General features: G+C 41.2%; 1 protein-coding gene across 19 annotated transcripts in view; it reads left to right on the forward strand.

The window, feature by feature from the left end:
* LOC147012133 (neurexin-1-like) overlaps positions 1-17,265 on the forward strand; it is a 1,392,023-nt gene that overhangs the window by 567,935 nt on the left and 806,823 nt on the right. The gene's annotated exons all lie outside the window — the stretch shown is intronic.

Raw genomic sequence — 17,265 nt, forward strand, 5'->3', positions numbered from 1 at the left:
GCTTTCTCCAGATAAACAAACCCAAAAAACAACTTCTTCCTCTTCTCCATGTACTTCTCCTGCAACTGCCTTACAATAAAAATTGCATCTGTCATTCCTCTTCGTGGCATAAATCCAAACTGCATTTCGTCAATCTTTAACTTCTTCCTTATCCTCTTCTCCAACACCCTTTCCAATACCTTCATTCCATGCTCCAATAATTTTATTGCTCTATAGGAGCCACAGTCCAGAGGGTCACCTTTCCCCTTGTACAGAGGGACGAGGGTACTCAGTTCCCAATCCACTGGAATGCGGCCTTCTTTCATCACCAGATTACAGATCTCTGTCATTCTCTTCACACCCCAACTTCCCGCTGTCTTCAAAATATCTCCCACAACTCCCGTCGGCCCTCCTGCTTTTCTACTCTTCATTGCTCTTATAGCTTCCTCAACTTCCTTCTCAGTTATCTTCTCTGCTGGTCCTAAAACTGGGTTACTCTCGATGTTTCTATCCCATTCATTTTCTACATTCAACAGCCTTTCCATATATCTCTTCCATCTTCCTTTAATTCCATCTGAATCCACACCAATTTGTCCCACTTCATCCTTCAAGCAACTCACCCCCGTCACATTAAATCTCTCTCTCGCTATCTGCTTTGCGATCCTGAATACCGCTCTCTTACCCTCCTCCGAATCCAAGCGTTCTCCGAACATTTTCCTATGGGCCTCCTGCGCCTTTGCTCCCTCTTTCTTTGCAGCCTTCTTGGCTACCTTATAACTTTCATGTGCAGCCTCTTCTTCCAACGTACCGTTTGCCTTTTGCCATTCCTTGAACTTCTTCCTCTTCTCTTCAATCGTCTTTCCAACTTCATCATCCCACCACCATGTTTCCGAGTGCCTCGGTGGTCCTTTTGTCCATCCACATACCTCACCAACGGCTCCCAATAGACTATCTTTCATTGACATCCAACCACTTTCAAGCTCAACCACATCATCTTCAACCATACTCAGCCTCTCTCTTAATGCTTCCTTCACTGTCGCCTCTTTCAACCTCCACACCTTCATCCTTGGTTGGTACTTCACCCGCCGAATTCTCCGCGCACCTTTCACCCTTATATCGCAGACAACCAGGTGGTGCTGCGAAACAGTCTCCTCCCCTGGGATCACCTTTGTGTCCCAGAGGTTTCCCCGATCTCGCTGACGCACCATCAGGTAGTCAATGGTTGTCGTCAACCCACCTGACGTGTATGTAATAACCTTATTATTCGCTTTCTGGAATTGAGTATTACAGAGCAGCAAATCAGCTCCATCAGCAAACTCCAAGATCCTTTCACCTTCTCCATTTCTCACACCATATCCATAACCCCCATGGACTCCCTCAAAACCGTCTGGACTCCTTCCCACATGTCCATTCAAGTCTCCTCCAACCACAACAACTTCCTCATCTTTCACATTTTCCATCAACTTCTCCATCGCACACCAGAACATGTTCTTCTCTTCATCGCTTCGACCGACCTGCGGGGACATATCCCGAGATGACGTTCACCAAGAGATTTCCGATCACGATTCTCACCATCATCAACCTTTCACTCACTCTAGTCACACTCACTACACTGTCTACAAACTCCTCAGAAAACATTACACCAACACCATGTACACCATCCGTGCACCTTTGCCACATAAACTTATACTTCTGCCCCTGCCTTCCCTTCACCATTCTCACACCACTTCCCTTCCACCGTGTCTCCTGCACACAACATATGTCCACTCTTCTTCTGACCAATGTTTCAACCACTTCTCCAGATCTCCCTGTCATTGTCCCTACATTCCATGTACCAAACCTCAGAAACCAATCTCCACGTGGGGAATCAGACGATTGGTCATCATAAATGGAAAAATTTCCTCCCTTGCTTCGATCGGGTTCCCCACCTTGAGTTTTAACGAGAGGGGGTGAGGACCCCCACGGGGTACTTCGGGCTGTACCCTGCCCATCAGTTGTACTCATCATGGTTTCCTTTTGAGGCGATGTTTTTATGGCCGGATGTCCTTCCTGACGCCAACCCTTTTCGTCGCCTTTTACGACACGCAGGGATACGGTGTACCTATTCTGACCGGGGTATACACCGGGAATATATATATATATATATATATATATATATATATATATATATATACATACATATATATATGTTGCAAATATATATCCCTCCATTTGGACCGTACTCTGTGCAGAGCTTTAGAGCTGTATAAGCAGTCTCCTTGGCTATTGAACACAATCCTGGGCACGTCGCCACTCGGACACAGTATACCAGCAAGTAGGTACTCATTTTGCCGACCTCAGAAGGATGACAGGCACAGTCAACCCCACCTGTTGTGAATTCAACAGCTGAGTGGAATTTGAACTCAGGACCTTGTATATGTGTGTATGTATGTATATATATATATATATATATATATATATATATATATATATATATATATATATATATATATATATATATATATATATATATATATATATATATATATATATATGTATATATATATATGTATATATGTATATATATATATATATATATATATATATATATATATATATATATATATATATATATATATATATATATATATATATATATATATATATATATATATGTATGTATATATATATATATATATATATATATATATGTATGTATATATATATATATATATATATATATATATATATATATATATATATATATATATATATATATATATATATATATAAATATATATATATATGTGTATTGCTACGGATTTCAGAATCCGGTCTGATGAATGCATCCACACATCCAGGTCCTCAGATAGTTATTTCCTGAAATGCATGTTCAGATGAGCCCCAACCCCATGTCTAATGGGATTTTATATGTGATGCGTTGAGAAGGGTGAAGAATAGATCCCCTCTCTTATGGGAAGCTTCTTTCTTTACGACAGACACGTTTCCACACTTTTCTTTCGCGAGCTCTGACGTGTGACGGCCGCCCTTATTTTTCCTCAGCAACGTTCTTTCGCGAGTTCCGACGCCCGCCTTTTTTTGGAGCGCACGGGTCGTCATGGTAACCATGCGCAAGTGGGGCGGGGTGAGCATGGGGAGAACTGCGCCCGCAGATATAAAACAAATTGGAGGTCCATTCTGAGGAAGAAAGCGGGGCGAAAGAAAGCCAGGGAGGGAGAAGAGAAGCGAGCAACAAGCGGGTGTAAGCGCGCAAAAGAGGAGAATAAAGTGAGCGTGTGATGTGTGAATGGGTGTCGGACCAGCGCCAACAACGAAGCAATTCGTCCTTCCCAGTGCTTGAGCAAGCGAGCGGGTGGTGCGCGCATGGGTGTGAGCAGCGCCGACGAGTGAGGCACTGGTCAGTCACCAAGTGCTGTGCAGGTCAGTCACCGACGGACCGTGTGGGTCACTGGATGTCACCAGTTTCGTGAAGTGTGAGAAGCTGCCCGTGTCACAGCACCAGGGTCTAAACCCATGACAGACGATCCTGGTGCCCTCCCAGACATTGACTGGCATTCAAGGCTGTTCACGAGACGGTGCACGGCAAGGCCAGGTGCTGGCGACGAACGTGACACGCATGCACACATTTCAGGACGTTTTCACTTCACGGACGACTACTCTCTGGTGAGCGAGACAATTCTTCTGCCCCCCCCTCCCCCGAATGATCTGTTGGGTGCCCATGTTTGTATTTAGCTGCAAGTAAGTCAACTCCCGATAATCATCTGCTCTTTATCTCTTTCCTGGCATTTTGATTGATTTTGCTTTGAAATTCATTCTTTATTTACCTCAGAAAATAAAAAGTTCTTTTTATTTATTTATTTATTTATTTATTTTATTATTAATGAATCAATTTTTGATTTCCAACCTGTCCGTGTTTGTCCTTTCCTTCCATTGGTCGAGCATGGTCTGAACCTCGATAGACTGGGAGGTAATTACCACATATTTGACGAAAAATAGTCATGACGCACCAGCGGTTAAAACGCTCGGCCGCCCTGATTAAAATCTCATCGAGATAACATTGGTGCTTTGCCGAGGGCGCGCTCCCTGCTCAGGCAACCACGTGACCTCTAGTTAAACGGCACAATTAGACGGTGGACACTGGAACTCATGGTTATCTGGGTGGCGTTCGTGGTTCTAAAACAACCCACCATACCACAACGTTAATTGTGAGAAGTGGCCCTCGGTCCGGCTCTTCCGAGGACAACCGGGAATTAATCCCCCTGAGTGAGAAGCTGGTGTCTTTGTACCCGTGGCCGCAACTATATATATATATATATATATATATATATATATATATATATATATATATATATATATATATATATATATATATATATATATATATATATATATATATATATACCTGGTGTTGGCGCAGTGGTTAGGGCAGCAGCTTGGGATCCAAAAGGTCCTGAGTTCAAGCCCCGTTGGGCCACTGAATTAATACACTAGGGGGTTGACTCAGCCTTTCATCCTTCCGTGGTCGGTGAAATGAGTTCCAGTATACTGGGCCGGTGTATACCCCGGTTAAAATAGGTGTACCATATCCCTGTGTCGTAAGAGGCGACCAGGGTTGCGTCAGGAAGGGCATCCGGCGTAAAACATGTGCCAAATCACAATGCGGATCATACGGATGATCCGCTGTGGCGACCCCTAACCGGAGCAGCCGAAAGAAGAAGATATATATATATATATATATATATATATATATATATATATATATATATATATATATATATATATATATATATATATATATATATATATGAATATGGTTGGCTCCAATGATATGTCATGTACTTCTTGCATTGTTATTTTATTGCACATACTGTACATATATCGTACATTTCCTCATGCTGTCGTTGTTGTAAGACACGTGCATGGCAATAAATGTCATCCACTTGAAGGGGCTCTTAACAAAGAATTATTAAATCAACTACCGCCAAAGCAGTACTTTTGCTGAACCATCAATTGTTTTTCTGTATTTGGCGATAATTGATCCGTGGGTAGATGTTAAAAGCAGACAAGAAGAAAACAAGAGGCCGTACAGTTTACATAAAGGGAAGCAGTGCAGTGCTTTTTTGCACATTTTCACTCGACATCTCTTTTTCATTTCGTCCTATTTTAATTTAAGAATTGTGAAATCCAAATTTTTCCTCACTTTGACACACTGCTTAATAATACCCAGCATTTTGCATGAGCATTTTGCAAACTCGATATTTTACAGTATTTTAGTATAAATTATAGCACCATGTTGTGCATCATCACTGCATAAAGGTGTTGAGTTTAAATGTTGGTGCAACATTTTGCAGCATGTCTTTGGGGTTTTAAAGTAACTTCAGTTATTCAAAGATTTTACGAGAGTTCTGAAATGTCAAAGCGTTACAATCACTGCAAATATGAACAGTGGAGATTACTTTGGAATGCAAGACTGCAATTATAACTGAATTTTTTTTCAGGGGTAATAGCAGATTGCAGTGAAAGGCAGTGGCAAATCATAATAGAAACAAGAAAAAAGCGATCAGAGATTGCAGACCCTCTCCTGGACTTCTTTTGTGTGGTGTATTTTGTGTAGCATTTGTGTACTGGTCTGTTGCATAATTAATAAGAGACATAATTACAACTGTCACTTTATAACTGCTGGCAGTGATGATCGGGTACAAAGACATCCCGCTTTGATGCAACCCCGCTTTGATTGGACACCTTACCCTGACCAATGACGTTTTTTTTGCTATTATTCATTATTCAATTGAATTCAGAATGGGATTATTATTAATTCAATTCAAATCAAATGGAAGATTAAATAGGTACAGTCCCGCATTGGAGTAATCAGAAGGAAGGAACCAAAACAAGCAAAAAGCAAAGATGAAGTCATCAGAAGGAACCTGGATAGGATTCGCATTTCAGCTGTTTCTATTCTACCCTCAAACACATCCAGGTACAGCCAAGTGAGCCTTATTTTTAAAAATATTAAAAAATAAAAAAAATTTTTAAAGCCATTAAAAAAAAAAATAATCCTGGCTGCCAGACCATGTGCCTGATAAAGTTGAAAATTAAAACATGAATTCCCTATTAATAAGAGGTCATAAATCTGAAGTTTCACATCGATTATATTTAAGCGGTTTCAGAGAAAACATTATTTAATATTTTTCTTCAATCCAATATGGCTGCCAAACCATGTGACCTATCAATGATTCCTCAGCACATTTGTACACCCATGGCTTGGCGAACATTTGTGTGAAGTGTTCCCTCGATCTGTCCAGTCGTTCTGAAGAAGATATTTATAGGTTTAAAGGAAAAATCCAACATGGCTGCCAAACCATGTGACCAATGACATCATATGTGTGAACCTTATTTTTCTCATGGACAGGCAGTCATACTTGTAAAGTTTTGCCTCGATTTGTTCAGCCACTTCAGAGAAGGTTTTTTAAGGGTTTTTTTCAACAATATGGCTGCCGAATCATTTGACCAATGATGTCATCAATTTTTTTCTGTGGACCATTTATCCCAAGATGATCCTCAAAAAATTTCATACTGATCGGATGTTGCATTTGACATATGCAATGATGACGTCATGACGAGGGCACATATAACAGAGTACAGAACATATATTCCAGTCCAAAGCATCACTGCATAATGTTAAGTACGTAATAAGTGTATAATATATGGCTGTTGTCTGTAGACGCAGGAATCACCAACAGTACGTGAAGTAAACGAGTTTATTCTCCATCAGACCAGCTCCTTTTGCACATGAGCATTGCAACTCCGCCCCCACCCCATCATCACGTCATCAACCCAGATACCAACAGATCATGCCATGCTAAAGCATACATCAGACACAGAAATGGCAAACTGCCTGAAACAGGATACAGTAAAATGCACACACAGACAAAATTATAATGTCTCCATGTCATTTACCTGAAAATTTTGCCAATAAAAACAAATGGTGTGTGTGTGTGTGTGTGTGTGTGTGTGTGTGTGTGTGTGTGTGTGTGTGTGTGTGTGTGTGTGTGTGTGTGTGTATATGTGTGTGTGTGTGTGCGTGTGCGCGCGCGCGCGTTTCTTCTAAATGTAACTAACTTGTGTTAGGCTGACGAGGCTCTGGCTCGGGGAAGGAATACCCCGAAAATGAACCTACTGTAGAGGGCCAACAACCCACTCAAATCAAGACTGTTGTTACGAAAACTGCAAGTGAAACTCAAATACCAGCTCATGCTAGTCATGGTTCTGGTGAGGTGACGGTCCAAATCTCAGAGGATGATATCAGGTTTTTGGCCAGAAAAGCGCTTCTGGACCAAAGCTGAAAGGACGTCCAGCGGCCGACAATGTCCTGATAACAAGGCCAAAATAAATAACGAAGATAGGATGCTGGAATGTAAGATCACTATACACAATCTGTAAATCCACTCAACTTGCTAATGAGATGGCTCGATGCGATATTGATGACTTGGGGATTAGTGAATGCAGGTGGACAGGGTATGAAAAAGTCAAGTTGAATTCTGGAGAGAATGCCATATTTTCAGGGAGAAGAGAAAATTTGCACCACCATTCACAGCTTTTACATTCTCGATGGGTGAATTATCAGGCCGCTATGCATTTGGTGGGCAATTGACCCTATTTTGGTGGGCAAAGGTGGGCATTCATTAGGTGGGCTAAAGATGAATTGGCCATCCTACGGATAACAAGTACCCCTGCTCCCAAGCACGTTTTGCATGTTGTCCACTGCTCCTGCAAGAAAACACTTTGCGTCTGGGACTCTTGTTCGTGCGACATGAACAAACTCGCATGCACAGAGATGTGTGCTATGTGCGCTTGCTTTGTATGTGACGACACGGAACCTGTGGTTGACGAACTCTTGGTTGATTCTGTTTCAGACAGTGATTATCAGGATTAATATGCTTAAGTTTGGGAAATCTAACCAAATACATTTCGTGATGTGTCTTTCAAATTTCACGTGTGCGTAATGTTCCTCTTTGTGCTTAAAAAGCCAGATGTAAGAGCATAGCATAAGAGCAGAGCATCCGTCTCCAGTGATGCAAACATTTTCTGATCAATATTACTCGCAATTCCATACCCATACTGATGGTGTTTCTTTCAAAACGAATGATTTATTTACCCTCTTCAATTAGCATTATTGCTTTTTTCCATTTTAGACATCGCTAAACTTCGTAAGTGGACTCATTGCTTCTTGTAGTTCTCACTTAAAATCTCACGGGAGTGTCTGTGAGTGCAAGGTGCTGGTCTGCGTGAGTTCTTTTGTCGCTAATTAAGCGTGCTTCCTAATTAGCCTATTTGACGAGCCAAAGTTGAAACGACTCATTTCAGCAGATAGTCTACAGTGGTATATTCTTCTTGTCATTGCAATTCAACAGCCATATCGATGGTGTTTGTTTGTATGAGACCATTCAAGACTAATTGGAGATCTTTCCTCATTAACATGAGAAATATTTCAGTTAAGCATCAACGATGTGACTTTGTGATTATATTTAACCTCCGCCATCTTCGAAGATGGATGTAGGTTACTGTTTTCACCCCTTTCTGTTTGTTTGTTTGTTTGTGAACAGTATTACGGAAAAACTCCTCGACGGATTTCGATGAAACTTGGTGGGGGGGGGGTTAGGTATGGTCCAAGGATCATGCCATTAAATTTTGGACTTGGTCCCCCCCCCCCAAAAAAAAATAGAGAATTTTTTTTTTTTGCATTTCTACATTATTTAAGTGATTTCCAACCCCCCCCCCACCCCCCAAAAAAAATTGTTAGAGAATTTTTTTTTTGCATTTCTACATGTTTTCAGTGATTTCCAACCCCCTCCACAAAAAAATTGTTGCCCCCCCCAAAAAATAGAGAATTTTTTTTTTGCATTCTACATGTTTTAAGTGATTTCCAACCCCCCCCAAAAAAAATTGTTAGAGAATTTTTTTTGCATTTTTACATATTTTAAGTGATTTCCAACCCCCCCCCCAAAAAAAAATTTTTTTTTGCATTTTTACATGTTTTAAGTGATTTCCAACCACCCCCAAAAAAATTGTTACCCCCCCAAAAAAAGAATTTTTTTTTTGCATTTCTACATGTTTTAAGTGATTTCCAACCCCCGCCCCCCCAAAAAAAATTGTTAGGGAAAAAAAATTTTGCAACTTTTTTTTCAACAAAATTTCGATTTTTTTGGGCATTTTTACATGTTTTAAGTGATTTCCAACCCCCCCCCCCCAAAAAAAAAAATGTGGGAGAAAAGAACTATAACTCAGCACTGTTGACATCATATTTAATTAATATGATATAAGGTTCACTTGAGTGACCCAGCAGTATTGGCGGCGGAGGTTTTGCACTCTCCTGAGTGCTCCCCCTCGAGTTAAACCATATTCTAGTCCCACATTCGTTCTGTGGTCCTGTCTATGTATTCTGCTTGTGATCAATAAGTCGTGATCTACCTGCGGTGTTTTCTGAGAAATAGGCAAATTATAATCAGTAAGTGTCATCCTAATTGGTTCTTCATAAACTTGTATGTTTATCAAAACAATCTCTCAGGGTGAGACTTTTCATTGATGTAAACAAATGTTGCATCTGTCCATTTTGAATATGAAATATATTTGAACGATGGATGGTAAAGGGGAAAATTGCAGTTTTTAAATGATGATGTCATTTAATGACCTTTCGTAACCTAATTACTGGTTTCATCGAGTATTTTTTTTTCATATCATTGCGAAGGCCAACTCGTGTTAAAACTAACCAATGCATATTTGTCAAAATATCGATTTTCATTTCCCAGTAACTGACTCGTTACTTTCCAGTACCTCGAATTCTAGACCAAAAAGTAAAATGGGTTAGTCAAGTCGTTTCCTTTTCCTTCCAGAAAACTGGTGAATTTCTCTTGGAGAACTTTTATCAAAGATTTAGGAAGTCAAAGGATATCGATTAATGGAAAGAACAGCTTGACCCCAGAGTTTTGGTACAAAGTCATTTTCTAGCCACATTTCTCGTATCGGGCATCTGGCCTGATGGTGCAAAGTACAGGAGAATCTTTGATAAAATCCTGCTTGAGTCAGCCATGAATCTGATACTGGGTCGGAGATTCACATTTCAGCAGGACAATGATCCGAAGAACAAAGCTAAAACCACATTGGAGTGGCTGTATAAGAAGAAAGTAAATGTTCTTGAGTGGCCCAATCAAAGTCCTGACTTGAACCCGACTGAAAATTTATGGAGCAATCGAGTAATACATGTTGTGAACATCGTATGTTGAGGTTTTCGTAATTTGTTGTCAACAACACAAATTTAATTATTATAGTGTTTGCATGTGTGCCTGTTAATAAAACGATTGCTTTACACAGGTTTACTATAACACCTTCGTGTTCAGGCTTCGAGTGAGTATGTTGCTCATACACTGCCTAGGTTTTTTCCTGGGAGTGAACAAGTAATATATTTTGTGAAGATCGGTAATTAATGTGAAAACATAAGGCCAACATCCTCCAATTTTTCCTGCAGGAACTATTTAAATACATATTTCACTGAATTTCCTTGGGCAACGCCAGGCACTTCAACTCATGTGTTACATGAGAAACCACTCGTGCACTTGCACCTCTATCCATACGATAAAGGGCACAAGGATTCTGTGAAATAGTTTAGCTTCCATTTTAATTGGGTTTGAGTACTGCTGACCGAAATCAGAGCTGTCAGTATCCAATGGGAGATGTGGTCAAGGTTAAAATTGAGATATCATTAAGGTCGACCTGTATATTTGTGCCATTCTTCTCACCCTGCCCCAGGATTATTTTTCCTCACCTGAAGAGAGAACCTGGAGAGGATGTGGCTCTGAACATTTTCAGGTTTTAGATCCTCGTGGAGGATCTCAAAGTCTTACTCACGTTGTTGTTCTTCATCTTCTTCTTATGGACTTTTTTTTGTTTCACAGCCTATAGTTTTCATCGAAACTTCCTGAAACTTGGCATATATATGTAAAAATACCCCGCACAGACAGTAACCATCTCTGATTTTGAAAATTCCTCCAAGAAAAAAGGTTATGACGTCAAAATATCTCCGCTATTGGAAATCGCCAAAAAATTATCGCCGAAACTAGGCAAGCTTTTTGAGTTCTGTTTGCGGGAATCGAACAGGGCATTAGCAGAGATGAATTACCGCACATATGATACATCACTATGACATCATATCAATTTTTATGATGTCATTCCTATTTTTTGATATTTTTTGTTTCACAACCCAGTGTTTTCATCGGATCTTCGTGAAATTTGCCATGTATATGCAGAAAGCCCACGCGCAGGCAGTAACCATCTCCGATTTTGGAAATTCTTCCTAGAAAAAAAGTTGACGTCATAATATTGCCGTTAATAGAAATCGCCGAAACAATTATATCCGAAACTAGGCAAGCTGTTTGAATTTTGTTTGCGCGAATCAAGCCAGGCATCAACACAGATAATTTATCACAAACCTGATACATCACAATGACGTCATATTCGATGACGTCATGACGTCATCATTAAGAGGACGAGGATCTTCGCTCATTTGAGCTTATTTTATTTTATGTGAATTATGAATGTTGAACTTTATTGTGTTTAAGTGTATTTTAGTGACAGTCTCGTGTTCTGCAACCTTCTCTCATTTATTTGTGAAGTTATTTAGAGAAGTAATGATTAAATGTTGTTGAGGCCTGGCATTTGCTTACCTTTTCGGGAGTCGACGGTCAATGGGAGGGGATGGTATTACATTTGTGGGGAAGGAGACAGTCATTAGATTGGTGGCCTACACAATTTATGTTTGCTTCGCTTTAAGAAATACTACCCTGAATTAAGAGAATGTGTTTCGAGTAAGCAGTCCTTAAATGTGCTTGAAGGAACAGGCTAGCACGAACAGGTAGAACTTGCACGAACAGGTAGACTGAACAGTCCTTAAATGTGCTTGAAGTTATCTTATTTGGAATTTCTAGGTTAAGGAGTCTTGTTGAATTATCCCCTTTTGTAAACCTGGTGAGGCTATGCAAGATGATGGGTGGGGGAAAGGCAATACGACACATTCTCCTCACTAAGAGGGAGATGACTCCCCCCCTCCCTGCAGCCATCAGGTGACATGCAGAATACCATCATTGGTTCATTGCTGTCAGTCTACATGCTGAAGATGGCCAAAGGTTTGTGTTGTCAGTCGATGTGCTGAAGAAAACCATTAGTCCATTGTTGACACTGGGAGACTTGCCATGGGGCTGAGATGGGACATAAAAAGAAACCCGGTCCTCATTGGCCTGTGTTGATTGTGGCGGTAGCGGTGTGTTTTGGCCACATGCTATGTTTGCTTCTACTCCATTACTGGCACCACGCAAGTTCTCCAGTAGCCTGGTATTCTTCACCCCATGCCTTATTACCTCTCTTGCCCAGTTCTTGTGTAGTTGATTGTCTTTGTATGAATATTGATTCCAACAGAGGGAGAGTTTTTGTGTTTTCTTTCAATTCTAAATATGTTTCCAAGTTTCAATTGAGATCCAGTTTTTTTTTTATTGTTGGACGCTTTGTTTCCAGGACCTTTTCTCACAATTTCAGAAAACACTTCATTTATTATTATACGTGCTTCTTCAATTACTTTGAGTAAATTCCATTTATTTTTCTTGTATACATGATAGAGACTCGTGGAAGAGCTCGAGCATAATGGAAGGGAACAAAATAGAAATGGGGAAACAACAACAGCAGAGTCGAAGTGAGATCAAGGGGGGTGGATAAGGTCGAATGGGGATGGAACAAGCTACACACAATCTGAATGAAATACAGCAAGAAGAGGAAGAGGAAAGAGAGATGAAACAGAAAAGGAACAAACCAACTGATAACTCACAAACGAAGAGGTGAGGGAGAGGTGGGAAAATTGAATGAACCTGGAAAAAGGGAGTGCTTGGGAATGGGGGTCATATAGGGTAGAAGAGATCATGAGTATGAGTGGGGAATGACCTGAGGAAGTGGTGAACAACTCCCTTGAAGCCCTGGAGGGAGGAATGAGACTGAACAGACTTGGAGAACTTGGTTCCACAGTCGACTGAAAAGAGGAACAAATGAGTGGAGATGAGAAGTGAGCCTGGATTTTGAGAGTTTAACAAGAGGGTTACTGGCATAACATGTTCACCTTGCAGAAACCTGAGAGCGACAGAGCCAAGAGAGGGCAGAGCGTGCAAGACCAAATAGCAGGTGATCGAGGCCACCAAACTGCCTGCAAAGCAAAACTAACAGGCCTGGACACTTAGCTTTGTCATGGGAGAGCCCATTTAATTTGAGGGCCTTGCTTTCCACTGCATCAAGAAGGGCAAGGTGTGAGGCATGGGTGCTAGCCCAAAGGGGACGGCAGTACTCCATCAACCTTTGAATGAATGACTTGTAGATAGTAATCTGTTGCACGTGTATGAAAATCTTTGCAGCTTGTAATTCAGATTGGCTAAGGAAAGACCTAAGACGATGAAGGATGCCAAATCAGCGACTGGCTTTAGAAGCCATCTTGGAAAGATGGTCTGCCCCAGAAAGATCATGGCCGATGCTGAGGCCCAATCGTTTGTGTGACCTCACCTCTTCAAATGATTTCTAAAGGAAGTAGTTTGGAGGAAGTAGTATTTGTTAAAGATGTTAGCACCCCTCCTAACCCTCACTTCTGTCAGAGATCTTCTCGATGACACACTTATAATGAAATCATCTTTCTAGTTCTTATTTCTTCAATCTGGTGATATCCATATATTGTTTTGTTTGTGTTTTTCTGTGTTAACAGCATTCGTCCTACAAAAAGCCAATTTATTTCTTTGAATTCCACAAATCTTTTCTCATTATTTGTGGACCAACTCCACGTATTCTTCCTGTTCCAGGTCTGAGCACATGTGGCATTGGCTCATGCATGCGTCCCTCCTTGCAGTTTATCAAATCTCATCTTTCTGGATCAGATCTGTTGTGTCTTTCTGTGAGAGTTTAATCCATCTTATTGGTTGTGCTTCATCCAATTTTCCATGTTTTACCGTACCTTGCTGTGGTATAATGTCAAATTTATGTCTCTTTGAGTGTCTGGACTACTCCCCAACACAGCTGAGCTGTTCAGGGAGCTGAGGCGTAAAACTGAATGTGCACTAAGGGTGGACAAGGAGGTCTATGTGCAAGGAATCTGTGAGGGGGTAGAGCATCACCTATGGTCAAGTGATTCTTGTCCTGCTTACAGGGAATAAACGCATTGCGTTTGTCCAAGCCCTTCCCTCGGTGTACTGCAGTTAGAGCAGAGGGTGGTAGGCTCTTGACAGGAGTCCTGAAGTGAAGGTCCACTGGTCCACTTACTTTGAGCGGCTGTACATGGCTGATCCACCAGCTGTCGAGTTGGATGTCAGGGGTGTTACTATCCCTATTACTGACGCTCCAATCAACTGTGGTCCACCTTCATTTGTGGAAACACAGACTGCAGTGAACCGGTTGAAAAGAGGTAAAGCTCCTGGGATCTGTGGCATCCATGCTGAACTTCTCAAGGATGGTGGAAATGCTGTACTCATGTCATTGCATGTAGTTCTGTGCTCTGCATGGAGTACAGGCATCATCCCAACTGACTGGAAGAGGGGCCTTGTTGTCCCTCTCTGAAAAGAGAAGGGTGATTACCAAGACTGCAATAACTACTGAAGGGTGACGCTGCTCTCAGTGCCAGGGAAGGTCTTTGCTTGGATAATTCTTAATAGGGTTTGTCACCATCTGCTTGAGCACCAGCATTGAGAGCAGTCAGGCTTTATACCAAAGAGGTCAATGATTGACCGTATGCTTGCTCTTTGGGTCCTCAACAAAAGCAGAGGAGAGTTTCGGCAGGGGCTGCTTGCAGCCTACGTTGATCTCTGTAAAGAGTTTGATTCAGTGAATCAGGATTCCCTCTAGAGGATTCTTGGTCTTCGTGGGGTGCCACCAAAACTGATCAATCTGATATCTGAACTCTACTCTGGTACTGAGAGTGTTGTGCGATGTGGTGGTTCCATCTCTGACTTATGTCCAGTTGTTACTGGAGTTAGTTAGGGATCTGTACTGGCCCCCACACTTTTCAGCGCTTGTATGGATTGGATTCTGGGGAGGATGTCGGAGAGATCAAGCTGCGGTGCATTGTTTGGGAATGTCAAGATCTCTGCCCTTGATTTCGCAGATGATGCAGTCATCTTTGCAGAGACTTTAAATATCCTTTTGTGGGCCCTTGAGGTGCTGAATGAGGAGTCAGAGCAGCTGGGATTATGGGTTTCCTGGGTCAAAACTAAGATTCAGGCTTTCCATGACATGTTAGATGCTGATATCTTGTATGTGGATGTTGAGGTCACCGAGAGATTCACTTACCTTGGCAGTGATATTCATGTCTCTGCTGGCTGTGAGCCAGAGGTCAACAGACGTCTGGGTTGGACCTGCAGAGTCATTGATTCACTGGATCATGGGGTGTGGTGCTGCCGGTACTTGTGCGGGAGGACAAATGTCCGAGTCTTCAGATCCTTGGTGCTTCCAGTCTTGCTCTATGGGTGTGAGACTTGGACTCTGACCAGGGATCTGAGATGGAGACTTGATTCCTTTGGTGTCAGGTCTCTTATGAGAATCCTTGCCGATCGCTGGTCGGACTTTGTGTCCAACGAGCGGTTGCTAAGAGAGACTCAAATGAGATTTGTTACCTGCATAGTCCGTGGGCATCAGCTGCGGCTGCATGGGCATGTGACTTGTTTTCCTGACGCTGATATTGCTCACCAGATTCTCTCAGTAAGGGAGCCTCGTGAGTGGAGGAGGTCAATGGGCCGACCACGTGCATCGTGGTTGCAGCAGATTGATCAGCATCAAGGAGATGTGGATGGGCCAGGCATCTGCTTGGGGAGTGGCAAGACAGATGCCCTTGGAGTACTGGCGGAAGGTGATCGCAGTGATGCGCTGCTCCAGTGCATGCTTCCATACCTGACCTGACCTGACCTGACCTGACCTGACCTTCACTTTAACAGGAACATTACTGCAATTGTAAACAAGGTCAACAGAAGCTTGTGAATGATAAAATGAGGTTTCAACCACCTCAGTGGAGATGCACTTCACTTGTTATTCAAGTCCTTTGCGAAATCTGTGCTTGACTTTGGTTACCTTGCATGGGGTCCTGCATTTGTTTCTGACGCAGATATACGAGAAAGGGTTGAGAGTAAAGCCACTCAGCTTGTGCCACCTATAAGCTATCGTCTGTATGATATCAAGGCAGGTTTAAGAGATTTGACTGGCTTAAGTTTTCAAGATGCAAGAGAGGTTACATGATCCAGGTCTTCAAAATTTTAAATGGCTCTGACAGGGTTTCTCAAGATCATTTATTTGTAAAGGCAAGATACCAACCAACGAGAGGTCTTGGGTGGAAGTTTTTTTTTAAGCAGAGAAGCAGAATAAACCTCAAAATGACGTTATTTAATCAAAAGATCATCACTGATCGGAGCAGTCTGAGCCACAACATGTATTCCGAGCCACAACAGTGGCCTTTAAAGATCGATAAGATCATCACTGGAAATGCAGGCAGATAAGCTTGCATTCGCTCTCCCACATATCCTCTTAAAAGTATCAATTTCACAAAAAAAAAATACGGAAGAACCTACAGGTTTAATCATCCTCTGCTTCTGCATATATTTCGGTGTGTCGTAAAGGTGTCAAGTGTGAACTCAGGGGGTGGACACTTATCCAATCAAAATATTCTAGTTTTGTATTTTATATTAATTTTCAAAAATTTGTAGAATTTGTTTTTCACTTGGAAGTTGTGGGTTACGATATGTAAATAAATGTGGAAAAAGCTTGATTTAATGGAAATTAATTCCAGGCTATAAGGCAACAAATGGTGAAAATTTGATAGGGGGTCATGACTTTCTATAGGTACTGTAAATATATATATATATATATAAAATATATATATATATATATATATATATATATATATATATATATATATATATATATATATATATATATATATATGACAATGTGCCATTTGTAGGCATTGTAAAGCACATTGTTCAAAACAATTTATTTTGAAGTTATTCCACGACCTGGTTTAACTAATAAGAATACATAAAAAATCACAGATGAGAACTTATCAAAACTATGTTTTAATATTGCCCTCGGAGGTGCACTGTCATCTCATGCCATCCTTCATCCCTCTCCAAAATGTTTTCTCCCACTATTAACCCATCCTTACACATCCATCCTTCTCAGAGTTAACTATGTTTCCTCCCCTCCCTGTCACCTCTTCCAGTTTGTTCAGTT

The sequence above is a fragment of the Eptatretus burgeri genome, chromosome 15, assembly GCF_056783735.1.
Source record: "Eptatretus burgeri isolate ZD-2024b chromosome 15, Ebu_testis_v1, whole genome shotgun sequence".
Classification (NCBI taxonomy): Eukaryota; Metazoa; Chordata; class Myxini; order Myxiniformes; family Myxinidae; genus Eptatretus; species Eptatretus burgeri.